The 18,217-nt window shown below is 34.2% G+C and overlaps 1 protein-coding gene and 1 non-coding gene across 3 annotated transcripts in view; both read left to right on the forward strand.

Annotated features, from left to right (window-relative positions):
* The first annotated feature begins 1,252 nt into the window (after nt 1–1,252).
* Nucleotides 1,253–1,325, forward strand: TRNAS-CGA (transfer RNA serine (anticodon CGA)). Its single transcript has one exon. It is a non-coding gene; the product is annotated as a tRNA-Ser (tRNA).
* Nucleotides 1,326–5,199: 3,874 nt separating this feature from the next.
* The window catches only part of LOC118195682 (PI-PLC X domain-containing protein 3-like), a 36,900-nt gene continuing 23,882 nt past the window's right edge, over nt 5,200–18,217 (forward strand). The window contains exon 1 of one of the 2 annotated variants that reach the window (XM_035367011.2): nt 5,200–5,418. The gene's annotated coding sequence lies outside the window, so the exon portion shown is untranslated. Of the gene's footprint in view, nt 5,419–16,768; nt 16,926–18,217 lie in introns of those variants that run through there. The other variant, XM_035367010.2, reaches the window with a different exon arrangement.

Below are 18,217 nucleotides of genomic sequence, written 5' to 3' on the forward strand. Positions count from 1 at the left end.
TTCGGAGGAGATGATGTTACTTCACCCCATATATATATGCGGCTTAAGTGTCTGTTTGTCGCCGATAGTTTATTGGTTGCTTTCGTAGCTGTACTAGCCAATGGGGTGAAGTTGCCACAGCACAGGGTTGCTGCTTCAATTGAGACTTAGACAATTTCATGTAAAACTTGCCTTTGCTATGACCATCAATAAGTCTCAGGGCCAAACGCTTAAGCGTGTTGGCATTTTTTTACCTGAGCCTGCATTTGGGCACGGGCAACTTTATGTTGCCTGTTCGTGAAAGAACGGGCGTAGAATTAAAAATAATGAATGGTCCTCTGCAAGGCGAGCTTAAAAGTGATATAAAGATCTACGCAAGAAATATTGTGTACAAAGAGATCTTTGACATGTGAATTAACATTTCATTATTTAAATCACCTTTACTGATTGAGCTAGCGGTGGCTCTTAAGAAATGTACCGCCAGTGGTTTCCTTCATTGTACTCTACTTTAAGAAATTAAGCAAGTAGAAGGGGGAAACCCCGTGGAGCAGTAAGCAAAGGGGCGTCCTCGCCGCCTGCCCTGGGTAATTCAGTTTAAATTAGGAGACACCTTGCACAAATCATTTTAATTACAATTTATAATATCCAGAACAGCGGTCATTTCGTATGACCGCCAGGCTTTCTAGTACTTAAATATTTGTACTGATTTCATTTTTACATCTGTACCGGTATCTACATCCTAGCCTTATTACATTTATATGCCTAACTTATACAGTAATAGCAGTATCCCCACCATGTACTGTCCTTCCTTGTTCCAGTTCTTCTTTCACTGTTCCTCACTTTACATAGTCAGGTCTCGGAGGCCTATTGTACTTTCTTTAATTCCACCGAGAAGATACAATAGGCCTGATGAGCACCTAACACAATGAACAAACTTTAGGAAACACTGTATAGTAAATGATCAATCTGCATTCCAGCTGAAGCTGGATCCTTAGCTGGAATGCAAGCTAAGGGTACCACAGCGTCGCCTGTCCTGTCAGTCCACACTAGAAAAATGGAGGGCTTTGCTTTTCTACGGGGAGCGTGAGTGTGTTTCAATGGGAATGTCATTCGTGTTAGATTACTAGTACGGGAGATGTGACTGTATGACCTGTGGTGACTAACGGGTGTCCCCCAAACTTCAATAAACTAAAGAAAGCAAGAAAAATTCGTATGCAACCAGCTCATTGTGCCAGGATTTTTATTGAGTCGATTTCTGCTGCCTTTTTAGCATGTCTTCGTGGTGTAGTGGTCAGCACTCTCGACGCGAATTCGAGAGGTCCGTGGTTCGAGTCCCGGCGAGGGCACTGCTAATTTTTCACATCTACTGCTTTCATAAAAACCTAATGTCTTTACATTGGCGCCCAAACTAAAAAAGGGGGTGGATGATGATTCTCCACCACCAGGATTTTGTGATTGAGGCCCCTAATCCCCAGTCGCCCTTTAAAAGGGAGCGTATATAAGGTATTTCTCCCGTCTTTTTAGCATGTCTTCGTAGTGTAGTGGTCAGCACGCTCGGCGTGTATTCGAGAGGTCCGTGACTCGATTCCCGGAGAAGGCATTGCTCATTTTTCATGTCTCTACTAACTGATGTACTGTCTTTGTTTTGGATTACGGCAGAGTATCATAGGACTATTTGCCTAAAGGGATGAAAACCTTCATAGAGGACTTTCTAAGGGAAGCTGGTTCGTATTTACATTTCACACAGGAAAAACCATGAAAGCTCCCAAGCACCGCCTGCCAGCGGCCGAGTGGTAAAATCACTGAACATTGGTAGTTTAATCATTCAATTCATGTTCAGATCGCTTTATTCTTCTTTCCGCCCCCTTTCCAAATCGAAATTTATTGCCTTGATGTTCAATATACTATTCAGAATTAAAAGATAAATATTTTCTTTCTGAACTCTGGTCACAGCTCTCAAATTTGACAGTTTCCCAGTCCGCACGAATCCTTTCCGTCCGTCATCTTCCAGAATACTAGTAACGACTCCAAGAATTAGAAGTTTTTACCAATAGAATCCTTATAGTTGAATAATATTACGTTAGCATAACTAAACGCAACGTTACTTGAAGAAGTTTTGTCCACACTGTAAATGTTTCTCATACCAAAAAGGTCTTTTTTACATGAAAAATAGAAATCGAAAAACTTCACACCATTTCCGTGCTACTTCAAGAAATTTTCTGCTTTTAAATTACCGAAGCGTTTAAGAAAAACCTTGAGGAAAAAGTAATCTACAGTCAGTGAACCAAAACCAGCCACTGTAAAAGAACAAGCTAGCTGTGTTATATTGCAGAAAATAGTATTTAAGACATTCATTTATGATTTTAGAAAAATGTTGTTATATATATATATTCTGAAGCTAGTTCAAAATTTCAAAATATATTTTGCCCACCGTGAACTCGTTAATATTGAATGTTAAGCTTTTGATTAAAATTAAAACAGATCATTTCTAGGCATCAATTTAAGGCAGCTAATAAAAATAATATTTACGCATTGAAATGTGCTTTTATTACAAAAACAGAATGGACATTTATGAAGTAATACAACTGTTGTTATAAATTTGTGGAAGATTTTAAAATGATATTTATTTTCGTTTTCCCATTCATAAATAGTTTAATAAAAATAGTTCAGAAATAAAATTAATCCAAGGGACAGGACCATTGGTTCACCGTAACTTATGAGTTAATGGAGTTCGGTGTGACTCTGCGTACAAAATTTAGATAGATTATTACAATAAAAGTAAACTGAACAGAACCGCTAAGGCCATTGATCATAGATTAATGTCGAACGGTACAGGGCGCAGCACAAAATTTAAGTAGATTAATAAAATAAACCGATAGCATAGGTGATCATCAAAGACGTTGGTAATTTTTTGATGACCTATGGTTGACGGCCACCGGCAAATAGGCAAAACTGGGGTGAATAGCAGTGTAATAAATAAGGAGAGTTTATTAAAATAAAATTAAAATGAAAGACATAAAAGTATCAAGACTATTGCTCACTGGCAGAATGACCATCCAGCAGAGGGAAAAAAATTAATATTATCCAATTATTATTAGCTCGAGGGTTTTTTTTTTTTTTATTATTCCATTTATTTTATGTCTAATGGCAAACAAGTTAAAACTTTGCCCTTGTAATTTTAAATTTAAGTCATTTAACTTTCCAAAAATATCAGCTAAATATGCTAAACACGCTAACCATAATTCACTAAATATTTTTGCTATTCAAATTTTGAATCACAGAGGAAAATGTGAACTTCTGATCGAAGTTTAAAAAGATGATTTAAAACTTTGGCTCTGGATAACCACCTTACTTCGGAATATAACAGAAGCGTTTCCTGTTCACTGCCCATCTTATCATAAAATCGTAAATATTCTTGAATTTAAAGCTCCGCTTTTAATAAAATTATCAATTTTCATAACTTGATTCAAAACGATTTTCAAGTCTCCGGATATTGTTTTGGCTACTTTAGCTTCACGATGAATGGAGCAGTGAGTAAATTTAGTTTCAGATGCGACCTTTCTTTATGTCAGCAATAACACCGGAACGTTTTCCTGTTTAAGCCCGAGATCCGTCGCTGCATACACTTATTCTATGGTATATCATTCTCAGACGCAAAATTGTCAGTTACTTTGAAAATTTCATTTGCAGTTGCTCTATCATGAAGAGCTTCACAAAATAAATACTCTTTGGCAATTTGTTTATCTTTTTCTAAACGTATGTAAATTAATAATTGACCAAAGTTCGTTAAATCAGTACTTTCAAAGAACTGTAATGCGAAATACTCACTGTGTTTTATTTTTTTGAATAAGTCTCTTTTTTTTTTTTTTTTTTTTTTTTTTTTATGGAATTTGTCATTTTATGGATTGGTCTACTTACTGAATCATTTGATAACGGAATATTATCAAGTTTATTGGCCGTTTTTTTCATTGAATAAGTTAAAACGATATCTTTACCTGCTGGTAATATAAGGTTTTCTCCAATAGTGTTAGCCTACCTAGTCTTGGCAATTCTTAGGCTTACTAGGTAACTGATTTTCAAAGCTTTTTCACTTAAGTAACAAAACCTTTCACTACTTGTTAACTCCGATTATTTACTCTTAAAATATTCTTCAGATTTATTCTTTAAATTAACATATTTAGATTAAAGGTGTCTTTTAAGAAACGATGATTTCATACTTTGATTGGATAATAGCTTACCGCAAACAAGACACTGAGGTTGAGGGTCCATTTCATCTCCATTTTAAATAAACTCAAATGATCAATAAGTTTCTTTATATTTTCTATAAACAATCTTTCTTTTCTTTTCAATATCTTAGTTCTAGAAGATTGTGCTGGATCCATCACCTGTGAATCATCACTTTTCCGTTTAGACAATCCTAGCCATTTTTCCATTTTGAAAAAGCGAGGTTTTCTTTATCATGTTTTCACTAATATTTAAATGCACACTATATTACGAGTTCTTCAAAAACAAACGCCGATATCCTCAAATCGCGTAGAAAAGTAAGGAACGCAAAGCAACCAGAAGACAAAATACCTGCTGTTAGAGACAGCAATTCGACTTCAAAAATTATTCTAATTGAAAATACAGCAATATAAGTCCAGAAATGGTCTGGACATAAAGTGTAGACATGCTAATAAATTAATCAACTCTAAAAGAATTAATGAGACACTATTATGTTTTTATAGAAACTTATTTTTATTTCCTACTAAACATAACATCCATCATTTATGACAAATTTTGTTATGTCTATGTCTAAAACAATATTTGAGGGGAGAAAAAGGATTATTTTTCTAAAATCTATAAGCGGCTATTGACCATAAGAAAAGCTCAGATCACATAAATTTACAAGTGTTAGAGAAAAAACAAACAGGTTGTTGTGGTATTTAAGTTTTGAATTTAATAGTTAAAAATACTTTATTTCTTTGCGTACCACCTATTTTTCTCTTGCGTACCACCGGTTGAGAATCGCTGCCCTATATACATCTCATACAACTGCAGTAAGTAAAGTAAAACGAAGAAACATTTTCCAGCAAGCCAAGGTAAAAAAAGGAAAGTTTATAGCGATTCTTCAACAAAAAATCTACGATGATAACACATCCTGTGTTTACATAGACAGATGAGTGATATAGAGAACTTTGAAATCGCATCTAGCAATTTATTCTTTAGATATCGGTCACAGCAGTTTATGACTGTCTAAAAATCCCCGCACCGTAGCGCAATGTACAAGAAAGAAAGCTGAGGTTTTTAACTGCGGATATTTCAAGATTAATTCTTATTTATCATTATCGTAATAACTTCCAGTGTTACTTTCATTACTCTTTGTGTGTATTTTAAGTACAACCAAATTCCAGTTATCCGGATTTATGATATCCGAATCGTTGTTCCTTTCCTGACCAAGTAAAGTTAAATTTCTTGTTATTTTATTTATTTAATTTTTGATTCATTTATTTTATTTTAAATAGTGTAAATACATAATATAGTGCAATGCATATCTTTAAGACAATATTAGTTTCGATTAGTATGATATTTACCTACTGACGTATGTTCAGCAAATGTATGACATGTAGTTTACATACTGTATTGCTGTTTTTTTTTCCTTGAGTAGTTCTATTATATCAGTAAAAAATAGTAACTAATTTAATTATTTTAAGCAGAAACGCATAAATTGTTAATCATGTTGTTTTGTGAAAATAAAAAATGATTTCATGATCTAATTTTAGCACATTAAAATGTAAAATATATAGGTTATACATTTAGTTCTAGGCCTTACGTTAAAAAATATATGTATTCAATTGAAACAGAACACACGGCAAGCAAATGGTTACACGTGTAGGTAAATAAAAAGTAATTACATTGCTTAATTTGGTCGCAAAATAATACATAAATACTTTTACAGAAATAAGAATTGTTTAACTGTAAAGTCTTTTTAAAAATAAATGAGATAACCGAAAAAGTAAATTTAACCTTTTGCTTTATAATAAATATGCACTGACTGAAAAGGACAATACAAATAGATAAGCCACCATCTGAACATTTGGAAGTTCTTTAGTACTTGTTAAATAACTCTTTCTTAGTTTTTAATATAATTCTAGCTCTAACACAGAAGTAAATGAAATTTTGCAAAAAATTTCGAAACACATTGCTAATCTTCGAAAAAAATATATGAAATAAAAAAAATGGTGTATTAAATTTCATGTATGGTTTCCTTTAGGTGATTTATTTTCATGAAATTAACAAAAATAATTCTATCAGCCGTTACAAAAAATAAACCAAGTGCAATCAAATGAAGTCAAACAGAAGTATATTTTCATTAATAAATTACGGTTCGTAAAGTTTTAGATATTTCATCATTCAAATTTACAATTTAATATACTTGTTTTTAAAATCATTCTAACAATATTCAGTTAAATGCAATAGTATGTATGATGAAGTTTTCAAAAACTTAATTCAGGATTAAAACATATTTCGTATTAATTCAGAAGTCAAACAACAAAAATCAGCGTTAATTTACAAAATTAACGCTGATTTTTGTTGTTTGACTTCTGAATTAGTATTTATTCGGCGTGTTATTGTGTCTTAATTATATTTCGTATTAGTTAGTGTGTACATGTGATTAAGAAATAACTAGCAATTCTTTAGCAATAATTATAATAAACGATAAAACAACTTTTCTCTTAGTTCCTTTGTGCCTGTAAAATTAAGGATATAAATTAGATTTTATTCAGCTTCATTGTTTTTAAAATTATTAACAAAATAATTTTGAATTCAGTTATTTTAAATCTGATTTTTGTGCATGCTCAAGTTCTTCGAAAACTTCATTCAAACGTTTTTCATTCAAGCCAGTTTCACAATTTTTTATTCTTCTCTCTGCCTTTTAATTTTATAATACAAATATCATTCTTTTCAAAGGCGATACTTTACGCTTTTAAGTAAGACTTATATTACTATCTCTCTTAATTAATTTTAAAGATTCCGAGCATTTAATTGAAAGCATTATATGGGGAGTTTCAGCTTTCATAAAAAAGTTAGAAAGTGCCTGATTTTACTTAGAAAACACACAATATACAGGTTTATGGTAACTTTTCAGGTAAAGTTCTTATAAATAACTGATAAATAAAAGGCTATGTCTAAGCTGTTCAAATTAAATTAGTGTAAGTCAAATATGTTACGTTTCACCGCTTCCACATCAGTTGCAGCAAATTACAAATTTCGATCTTATCGAAGCAGGCAGAGATAGAAGTTTTAAACGGAAAGATCTAAGAGTTCCATAGCATAAAATAATAACTGATGATCCCATAAGCATTAGAGGAATATTTAAGAATCGCCAAAAAAATCCAAAGATTTATCATTAAAAGAAATATTTCTTCTTAGCCTTTAAAAGAACATTTCATATTTATATAGTTTTCATATATATTACGTATTTTTGCAATAAAAATATAATATAGGTTTTTAAAGAATAAGGTTTAGGAAACAATAATAAAAGAATATTAACTGATGTTGCCACTCAGCAAATCATAATAATTACACAAAAACATTAAATTATGTTGTCTTTACATTACTCCTCCTCAACTAGTTACGTTGCTATGATTTAAAATGTCCTGGTAGTGAAAAAAATCTAGCGTAAGCTAACATTAGAGTTTAAAAAATGTTAAATTTAACAAATAAATATATGCAGTTGGTTAGGTTATTTAATTACGGCAAAGCCTCGAGGGTTATCTTCTTAAGGGGAGGGATGGCTTCGTGGAGAACTTTCTAAGGGAACTGGCTCGTATGCACGTTACACATGGGGAAAACCACGAAAACGTCCATGCATCCAGCCCGTTCGCGAGATTCGAACCTCGGACCGAACTACCAGTGTTCAGCGACTTTACCGCTCGGCCGCTGGTGAGTCGAGATATGTTTTGTAGTTGTAGCCTTTGTATTGGTGATGTTTTTTTTTTTTTTTTTCTGTCTTGTCTAAAACCAAATACTAATGGTTTATGGTCAGAAATTGCGACCTTCTGTCGTGTGTTTAAAATGGCTAATTGCTAGATTATATTCCTAATAACTGGTAGTCGTAAGTACTCTACTTTTCTGACTGTAACTTAATTTTTTTTAACAAAATGCTATAGATTTCCATGCTTCATTTTCAGACTGTTGGAGAAATGCTGCAATAGTTCAATGAGATGCATCTGTGCATAGGTTGCGACAATCCTGAATATAGCACGGCAAAATCACCTGTCGTGACACCGGGTGGAAATCATTATGCAAAATGTCAACACAAATACATAATTAACATTTATTTAAATAAAATTAAGTAATTAAAATGATTTGAAAAACAAAAACTCTTAAGATTAAAAATAAACTTGCATCTAGAAAACAAACATATATTTAAAGAAGCTTAGAAATCTGCAAATTTGGTGATTAAAAAAATATTTTTTTACTTTCTGTCGATAAAAAAGCTAAAACTGCTTTGACTTCTAAATTTTTTTATGACTTCATCCAAATTAATGTTTTTAGATACTGTATTTTCGATGGAAAGGATTTCCAAACCATTAAGTCTTACTTGGTTCATTGTTGACTGAATATAGCTTTGAATCAATTTCAACTTCGAGAAGCTTCTCTCACAAGAAGAAAAACGGAAATACACATTGTCAAAAAAGTCTTTAGTGCTAAATATAAGTTCGAGGCTTCTTTTTTGAAATCCATTTCTACAATAAATTTTAACATTTTCAATGCAGACCACTTTATAGCTTCGTCCTTTTTATACTCCTATATATAAGTACATATACTTAAAAATTTAAGGCTGTTAGAAGGGCCTTCCCCCTGATCAGAGTCAAATGCCACTCGGTCTCTTGGGAGAGGTAATGGGCCTTGGTAAATAGACTTGGCATTTAACATGATAATCCACTAAATGATGGAGTATTTCTTCGTCTTCTTTCAAGAACTCTCCTGAGTATGCAATTTGAATGTTCTCGAGTTTGTATTTGATGTAAGTTTCGAGAGAACTCAGTAATGATAGGAGGTGAAGTGAATTGCATAACGTAATAATGAAGAAATTACGTTCTTCCACTTTATGTACAATACGATATTAATATTTATCCTAGAAAAACTGATATTATTTTATGAATGAAAATATATCGCCCTTTATTCTGTATTTTTTGGTAGAACGGTGTCTGGATATCTTTTGACTAAGAGTACTAAAGTAAATCCTAGTTTTCCAATTCTTTAGTGTGAAACAATTTTAGATTGCATATGGTGTCCTTTGATCAAGAAATACAACTTGATTTGCGACATTTTACCCGTTGAGTAATGCATTTTATCACTTGTGTTTTATTGTAGTAGAAATAATGACACATAAAAACCGCAATCATTGCACCGGAACATTACGCTATGCGCCATACACACATAAAAATTAAACAAACAATGAAATCTTGTTAGTTACATGAAAGGCTTTAGTGTCTTCATCAAAACTAGGAAGTTACAGAGCAAAAAGACTACTTTTTTAATTCTAAGGCAACTTGTGTGTGCTTCAGTGCGTACGAATCGAGTCACTTGAGCTTTGAATAGCAGTCATATTAACTGACCTGTTGCAGTTGCAAAGAAGTTAGTAATGTGTTTACCTTATGCGAAAAGTAATTCACATAATTGTTAACGGTTTAGGAGTTTCTAGCCAGAAAGTTAGAATTATTCGATATCAAATTATGTACTTCAAGAATTGGTGATTTTTCGATGCGTGCAGATACACAATATCAAAAACAGACAATTAAATGGCCAGTCAAACAAAAGCATTTTCTCCGTATTTGTGACATATCTCCATGATGGTATTCCTGCTGATAACCCTTGAGTGCATTTCCATAATAAAATAAATCAAATACCAAACAATAAATATCTTTACATGTTTTTAAACGTGTATTCATTGACTGAGTTTCAATCCTTAGCATCTTCCTACATCCATCAGTTCACTGGTTTTTAACTAAACAAAATTGATATATAACTTGTGATCGGCGCAATGTAATCATTTTTGGTTTTGTGCCACTAATTATTCTAACTAACGAAGCAGCCACGCACAAAATCTGCGCTTTCGTTTGATGTAACTCTGACGTATTGAGCCAAGTTTTTGTTTTTATGAATAAAGATATACATTAACTCTTACTGTTGAATTTTTCCCTTGATTTTGGGGAAAAAAAAACACAAGAGAGAGATTCAAATCTGGGAATGCCTGCTGCAGAACAAAAGAACTAGCTTATCCTCAAAGTTATGGGGTCTTATCAGAAAATTGGGGACACGATTCGGCTTGTTCAACATGCAGACAAAACAATAATAAATTGGAACAATTACCTGTGGGAAGTTCTAAACAGAGCTTCTGGCAAAATTAAAGGGTCTAACAAAATACAGCAAATGGAAGAAAGTTTTTTTACGAATCGCAAAAACGGAGCGAGTCGAATATTGACTGTTTGTAACTTATTTTCTCCCTCTTTTCCGCTTATCTTCCTGATGTAATTGGAGGCACACTCGACGCGTATTTGAGAAGTCTAGGGTTCGAGTACTGGCGAGGGCATTGCACAATCTTCTTGTCTCCAACATCAAAACATTCTAATGCCTCTACTTCTTCATTAAATAAAGAGGCAAATTTCCTTCAGAATTCTGTACAAACGATTGGCGCAGCTTTGACAGTATCTAAGCCAATTTTCATGGTTAGATGGTAGCCAACTTTCGCAATTGATAAGATCCTACTTTTACGAAACTTGTGCATATGTAGATAATTTGAGTGAAATTGTTGTATTTTTTATCTGTATAATGTAACATAAAAATCCAATGAAACGATGCTGTGCCGGTAAAATAAGAATATAGGTCCAAATCTCTTTAACATTGTGTAAACGGTTATCTTGGCAAATTGGCGAGGTAGCCGTTTACTCAATAATAGCTGAAGATTGTATCAGAATACCAGCAAGCACAGAATTTTTACTTCCTGGATCCATAGCCGAAAACAGAAATTTCCGGTACGGTATAATGGAATATCCCCAGAACTGTTAACAGCCCAAAAGGACTACTAGTCCAAAGGAGCTTCGACACTCGTCGGCCTATCGAGGACCGTTATCCTTAAGAATTGTTAATGTCAGAGATAAAGCGAAAATCATTAGAAAAGTGGTAGCAGCATGTATTCCAGTGACCTGTATTAAATGACCCAATAGTCCACCAATCATTGTGGCTTCGAGTCGGAAAGGACCGAAGAAACGCAGCCGAGGCAAGCTGCAATGTTACAGTGTAGGACCACCTTTCGAACGTATCGCTTTTCACATCCTGGGACCTCTGCCACGAACTGCTAATGGCAATAAATACATCCTGGTTGTCACTGATTACTTCATCAAGTGGCCTGAAGCGTATACTATTCTTGATCAAGAGGCTTTCACTGTGGTAATGATAAGCACTGGATTTCCAGATTGAGTACCTCTTCAGTTACATTCCGATCAAGGAAGAAATTTTACCTCGGCTGTAATTAAAGAACTCTGAAAGCTACTAGGCATCGATAAACCGCAAGTTCATATTTACATCCCCAGTCAGACGGCATGGTAGACAGCTGTATTCGAACCATCCTTATTAATCCTCGCTGGACTAGGACAAGACGTTATCTCTGGTTTTGCTGTCCTATCGTAGTACTATTCCCCATCCCAGATGCTCTTCGATCGAGACCTTTGTCTCTTGTTTTATCGCCCTTCGGATCAGCCTTCATCGGAGAAGTATATCTAAGATTTCCGGGCATGGTTTGAAGTGATGCACAGTTTTTCACGGAAGCGAGCCAACTTGGCGACGGAGAAGATGAAGACCCGATACGACACAAGAGCTACAGGACATCGATTCAACGAAGGAGACAAGGTGTTTGAGAAATCCGATTCGATGGAAAAAAATTCTTTCCTAAACTACAGTCGCCTTGGGACGGTCCTTAGACACCCCTAAACAAGCTGAACGACGTCGTAGTTCGCATCCATAAGTCATCAAATTCTAAGCCTAAAGTGGTTCCTTAGGACAGGCTAGCACTTACTATTGCCATTTATCCCCATTGCGTATAATTTAAATAGAATACTAAGGCCACATTTGTGTATAAATTTGTAACTTTATGCATTTGTTTATTGGTTTAGCATATGATTTGTTTTATTTCATTTATTACAATTAATCGTTTAAGTATTTCATTGATTTTCTTTAGCTGTAAGCACGGCGTCCTGTCCAGGGAATGTTCTGCACAGGACATGCAGTCTTTGGGAAGGGGGCAATTTAACGAATTTTGTACATATAAATAGATAATTTGAGCGAAATTATGCGTGAAATTGTTGTATTCTTTTCTGCATAATGTAACAGGAAAAGCTGGAGAAACAATGCTCTTCCGGTAAAAATAAGAATACAAGTCTAACATTGAGTAAATTGCTATTTTAGCGAGATATTGCCAAGCTGGCGATGATTTGGGCAACTAATTTTTGTCGCCAAATTTCACTAGAAATGGCCAAACTTGGTGTTCATTTCGCAACATTTTGGTCCGGTCCCTATGTAATTGTGTATTGTAATTAAATAACTATAGTTCATCTTCTATGTGATTATAATCTTATCCGCCGTATTATGCCTTCAGTAATTTCGAGAATTAATAAAAATTTATCGGCGGCCGGGATAAAACTATATAAACCCAGACAGAACATCAGTTTCTCAGTTGTTAGTTCAGCGTAACTTTGGAGTATTGAGATATCCGTGATAGCTTCATCTTTAAATGCGCTTTGCATTGCATTGCGTTTAACGTTCTTAGTAGTTTGAAGTGTAACAACTAAGCGTCGCCTGAGATAACTACTGACCTCATTTTGTTGTATGTGTGTGTGATTATGGCAAAGCCTCGAGGGGTATCCATTTTGTTGTAAAAGTCTTAGGTACTTACGTATTATCGCAACCAGGTTGGCGCGATTTGTAAGTTTGAGTAAAAAAGTATGAATAGAAAGAAAATGTACATTTATTAATTACAGATAATTTTTAATACAGTTTTTTTATATTATTTTTGTTTTAAAATATAAAATAGCAATTAAACCCTTCCGGTTTCGAATTTAAATAAGTTGCAGAATTATTTTTTCGGCGGAAATCTTTTGGCTATTGCTTTTAGCACTGATTGAAAACCGTCTTCGCCATTAACAGCTTGAGCTTGGCGCCATATAAATTCGATAAGGTATGAGTCAAGATGATGACGGGCTGTTCCTCTCTGTTTTTTGTTGCGCCATTTGGCTGAGCCCCACATGCGCTCTACATGTTCTGTGTGAACGCCCGTGTTGGGATCCACAAAGTTATATTTGTGATTAACAGTTCCATGCAGAAATCCAGCATTTTCGAACTCACTTGTATTGTATCCTTTCCAGCAATCCGAATAAATGATGCTTCCTTCCTTGATATTTTCGCAAATTTTTTCCATGAGGGTAACGGCGCTTCTGTTAGGTACAGTAACCAAAAAAGTCTCTTTCTTTTCTCGGCAAATTCCGCCGAAAACCCATTGCTGTGGTAGTACACGCCCAGTGTTATTTTTTCTTTTTACAAATAAATTCTTTTTACAAAACTACGTATAACACGTAGGGTTGCCGTAAGTAGGGTCGCCAAATTTGGCGATTTATGCGAATTTTGGCCTGGTTGCGTTAATACATAAGTACCAAGTCTTATAGCTATAAGGTATTTCTCCCACTTCCCTAGCGTGCCTTCGTGGTGTAACGGTAACACGCGGGCCGGTATTCCGGAGGTCCGTGATTCGATTCCCGGCGAAGGCGGTTGCTAATTTTTCATCTCTCCAGCTTCCAAAAAATGTCACCTAGTGCTCTACATATTCCTGACTTATGTGTGTTTATTTATTTATGTATATATGTATGTATCATTATAGAACTGGCCTGTAACCAAGAGTAAAATGTTTAATTATTAGTGTGGAATGTTTATGTACGTGCAATAACGTACGCATGTGCAAAACAAATATTATTGCAACAATTTATTCCCAGTGTTTAAACCTAGGTGCACATAAAATGCACCACGTTAACGTTTAATTATTAATGTATAATATTTATGCAATAGCTGCACTGTGGGCATCAGTATACAATTATTGTATTTTAAATTACAATTATTGTAAAATGTTTAAATATCAGTTTAAAATGCTCAAATTTCAATATACAGCACCAACAAAAGTTTCGATTAAGCTCCTGACGCCGGGCTTCTGGGGCGCCAAAGAATTATCGCGTTGTACAGTTGCGGATTCCGGATGATACTCGAATAGTGCTAGTAAGCCGCCCGAGTGTCCGGATCCGCTCTCACCTGTCACCTGAGCATAGCTTGACCTCTATCTTAATTTTCGCGTGTTGTTGCCGCAGGTATTCTCCGCCCATTGCGGCCGGTATTCACTGCTTGGTAAGTGTAACTACTGATTTTAACTTTGTGATGCTGTGAAAACCTGTACGATCTGCATTCAATCTGTTACGAACCCGTACGCACGCAACAATACATACCTTAACTATGCATTTCTAAATATCATTTCGCAATTCTCGGCTCACATACATAAATATTAGAATTTTCATATTTTGCATCTGTAGACTCCAATTTAACAAGTATGAAGTTCTGAATAAAAATATAAAAGCATTAAGCAAAAACATTAGAAATCATATACTCGTACTTTTTCGAGTTGCTGGATAGTAAGCAACGCTGCAAAATACAAAAACTATCCCGTTTTTGAACGGCATTACGTATCTTAGAAATACCCTAACACAATTGTGCTAACTTAAAATTCAGTTATCTTAAAAAGCAAAAGAAATTTGCATTGAAGTCTATGTCCTTTGGCGTGAAAACACCGTATATTTTACGCATAAACTTTCAAGAACCGAGACAACAATAGATTGTACAGAGTTTATGACAAACATTATCACAAGAAGTACGAAAATTTCAGTTCCTAGAACAAATATTCAAAGCAATAATGTTCGTGCCGCTTATCTCGTTTCAATAAGCGCGTATGCATTTTGTTTCCATTTGTTTAACAACGTTTCCGACAAAAAAATAAAAGAAAATACACAAAATAAAATAAATATCCAAAACCTCCGTAATGAAATGAAAAATGAGTCGTTCTGAATGGGATTTTGAAGGTCAGTTAATCCGGTTTTTTTACAGCCGTTTCGGATTATTCAAGGCAAAAATCGCCATCGTTAATATAGCGTGCTGAGAATTGTTAAATTATTCTGTTGCAATTCGTAATTATTGACAATTCTCTACAGAATGATTTCCTTTAGCTTTCATATTTGAAAAGCCTAGATAACAGTATGAAAGGCAACTGAAACTTGCTGAGCAATTTCTGGTCATGAACACTTTTATCTTGCATTAATAAATGTGAAATTAAAGGATTCTCTTTGACAATGGATAAAGTTTGAAAATTTTTCAATATGAGAAACTAATAAAGCGAAGAATATCTTTTCATAATTTCTAAGAATAATTTCAGCCTCATCAAAGGCCGTGTTGTAACAGGCCATGTTGTGCCTTGTAAAAAGGTTGGATTTTATGTTTTATCCCATGTGTAATTTGAAAACGAATTAGTTTCCCTTAAACAGTCTTCCAAGAAGTCATTACTGTTAAAGTTAGGTTAAGTTAATCGATTAAGGCAAAGCAACTCGAGAACCATCTGCCCATGAGGGATGCCTTCGTGAAGGATTTTCTAAAGTAATTTGGCTCGAATTTACCTTACACATGGAGAAAAACCACGAAAAACAACCATGCAGCCTTTCCATTCACCGGTATTCGATCTCAGATCGAACTACCAGTGTTTAGCGACGTTACCGCTGATGGGCTTCATTCCTTGTTAAGACAAATAGCTCTTGCTAACTGTATCATAATTAACTAACTTGTCAATGGCAGATAACAATCTCCAAAACCTTACTGGCTTGTTCAGTGCTTAACTGCCTGCTCAAGACTTTCCATTTTCATGTTTCGTAATCTTGAGAAAGTCCTCCAGAGGCATCTAGCCCTTTAAGCAGAAAGCTCTAGTGTGCTTTGTTATTAATCTAATAAACCCTGTCTCTATTTTATCATACTATTGTAACCAAATATACATATATATTCGCTTCCAAAAATTAATTCTTTGATGAAGTATATCGTCAACATTGGGATTTAAAATTGATTTGAAGAAAAATAAGATTTTCCGCTTAAAACTTTTCGCGATGTTCAGCACATCTCAAAGATATCCCTAAGATTTTTTTTTTTTTTTTTTTTTTTTTTTTTTTTAAAGAGGGATTAAACATATTTATAAGTAGCTTATCGAATTTGTCGGCAAGTTAAATTTATTAACGACATAAACATTTTAGTTGTTTATTAGTAAGTCTTCTGGTAAAGAGCGGATTATTAATATCTAATGTTTTAGAAATCAAAGTATTATACATGGATTTGTGGCAATGCTTTTAATCCTACTTTGGTCAAACAGCAGTTACTTTACCAAGAAATAAAGAGCTAAGTTTTAATCGCTTCCATCCAGTAACCAACAATGAAGAGGGAGTGCCATTTTGCTGTTCACGGCTGTGTTGATTAAAAACGTTTACCGCATTGAAACGACTTATATTACTATGCCATTATGCCCACCGACTTAAAATTAAATCCAATTAAAACTTCCATTTTTATTTGTCGATTCTGAATAAGATGCTGTTAAGCTCTGAATAAATTCAAAGAAGCATGAAAGCATGCAAGCAAAGAGGGTTGAGAGTTGCTTCTGTTATTCAGAGAACTGAACTATTTGTAATAGCTACAAGTGAGAGCGCGCAACGGCCGTGGAAAGAGGAAATGATTGCAGTCGAATAAGCGGCTCTTAAGTACAGGCGAAGCGTGAGAGCGGTTCTTCATTTGCCTGCCAGTGGCCGATAGTCGTCCGCAGGCTCAGAGTTACCTTCGCGGTAAGTTATTTTATAGTTATTTCTCTCGCGTGGTTTGTTCTGGACTTTCTTCGCCTTAAGTGTGTGGCTTTGATGCCTGAATGATAGCATATTTATTTATTTATTTAAGGACATTTTTAGAAGAGTTTATATCGCGATATGATATATTAATTTTAAGCAGTCCAGACTAGGGGGGACAAGTACTTTTAACGTCGGACCAAAAAGGTCTTTTTTAGTGTATATCATGCGGACAATGCTGTCGCAAGGTGAGTGGCGCTTGCATTACGAGCTTTTGCGGTGCTCTTATTGTTTGCCAGGATGCGAGGATGATAAAGAAATTAGAATTTAAAACAGCATTTTACGCATTTAATTTCATTTTTTTTAAAATAAAATAACCCCCAGATGGTAAATCCAATGTTACGACTGTCCTGCATGCGGATCAACCAATGAAATTAAAAATGTACAAGTAAATTTCAAGGACTATGAAGCAAAAAGAAAAAGCATCGATGATTAATCAAAGATTTTTATAAATTTATAGCTTTTCATACGTTTTTATTACAAACACTGCTTTGTAAAATAAGTTATTAATTAAAAGATACTTAATCTAAGACGTAAAATCTGCAATGTTAGTTTACGATTATTTCATCCAAATTAGATTCTAATTCACTTGCAGCAATCCTTGAAAGCGAATGTAAATTTTCTTCAGCGCTTTGTGATCAATGTTTTTGTGCACTTCTCAAACGAAAAACTTCTTACACATAAATATATCGATCGAAATAAAATTAAATCCTTTTTGACACAACCCAGGAAATTTTTGAATTCATCAGCATTCAGGGAAGGATAAAAAAAACCATTAATTCTCTTGAAGGGAATTTTTCCTCTGATCAGACCGCCGGACGATCGGTCCTAATTAAATTTGAATTGGAGCATCCTACACATTAAAATCAAACGGCGTACTTATTAATAACAAATCTTTTTAAATTTGTTTAAAATCTTCACATGTTCTTCCAATTTCAGCATGTAACTCCTTTTAATATTATTCCATAATTAACAAAGTCATCATTTCTCAATTTTTCTCGTTTTGATTCCAATATTAAAAAGTAATTTATCTGCTTCTCATTTAAATTTTCAGCAAATAAATTACGTTTTGCCATAAATGCTTTGATTTTTGAGTACATATTATAAACGCATTCCATTTTTATTGCAGTGTAACATTTACTCCTCTCAGATAAGTTAGTATATCAACAGAACATGAAAAATCGGTACTATTCGGTTTTGAGGGCCGTAAAAAATTGCCAAACTATTGTTGATGC

The sequence above is a fragment of the Stegodyphus dumicola genome, chromosome 2, assembly GCF_044657685.1.
Source record: "Stegodyphus dumicola isolate Sdum_Otavi_A_Nest chromosome 2, ASM4465768v1".
Lineage (NCBI taxonomy): Eukaryota > Metazoa > Arthropoda > Arachnida > Araneae > Eresidae > Stegodyphus > Stegodyphus dumicola.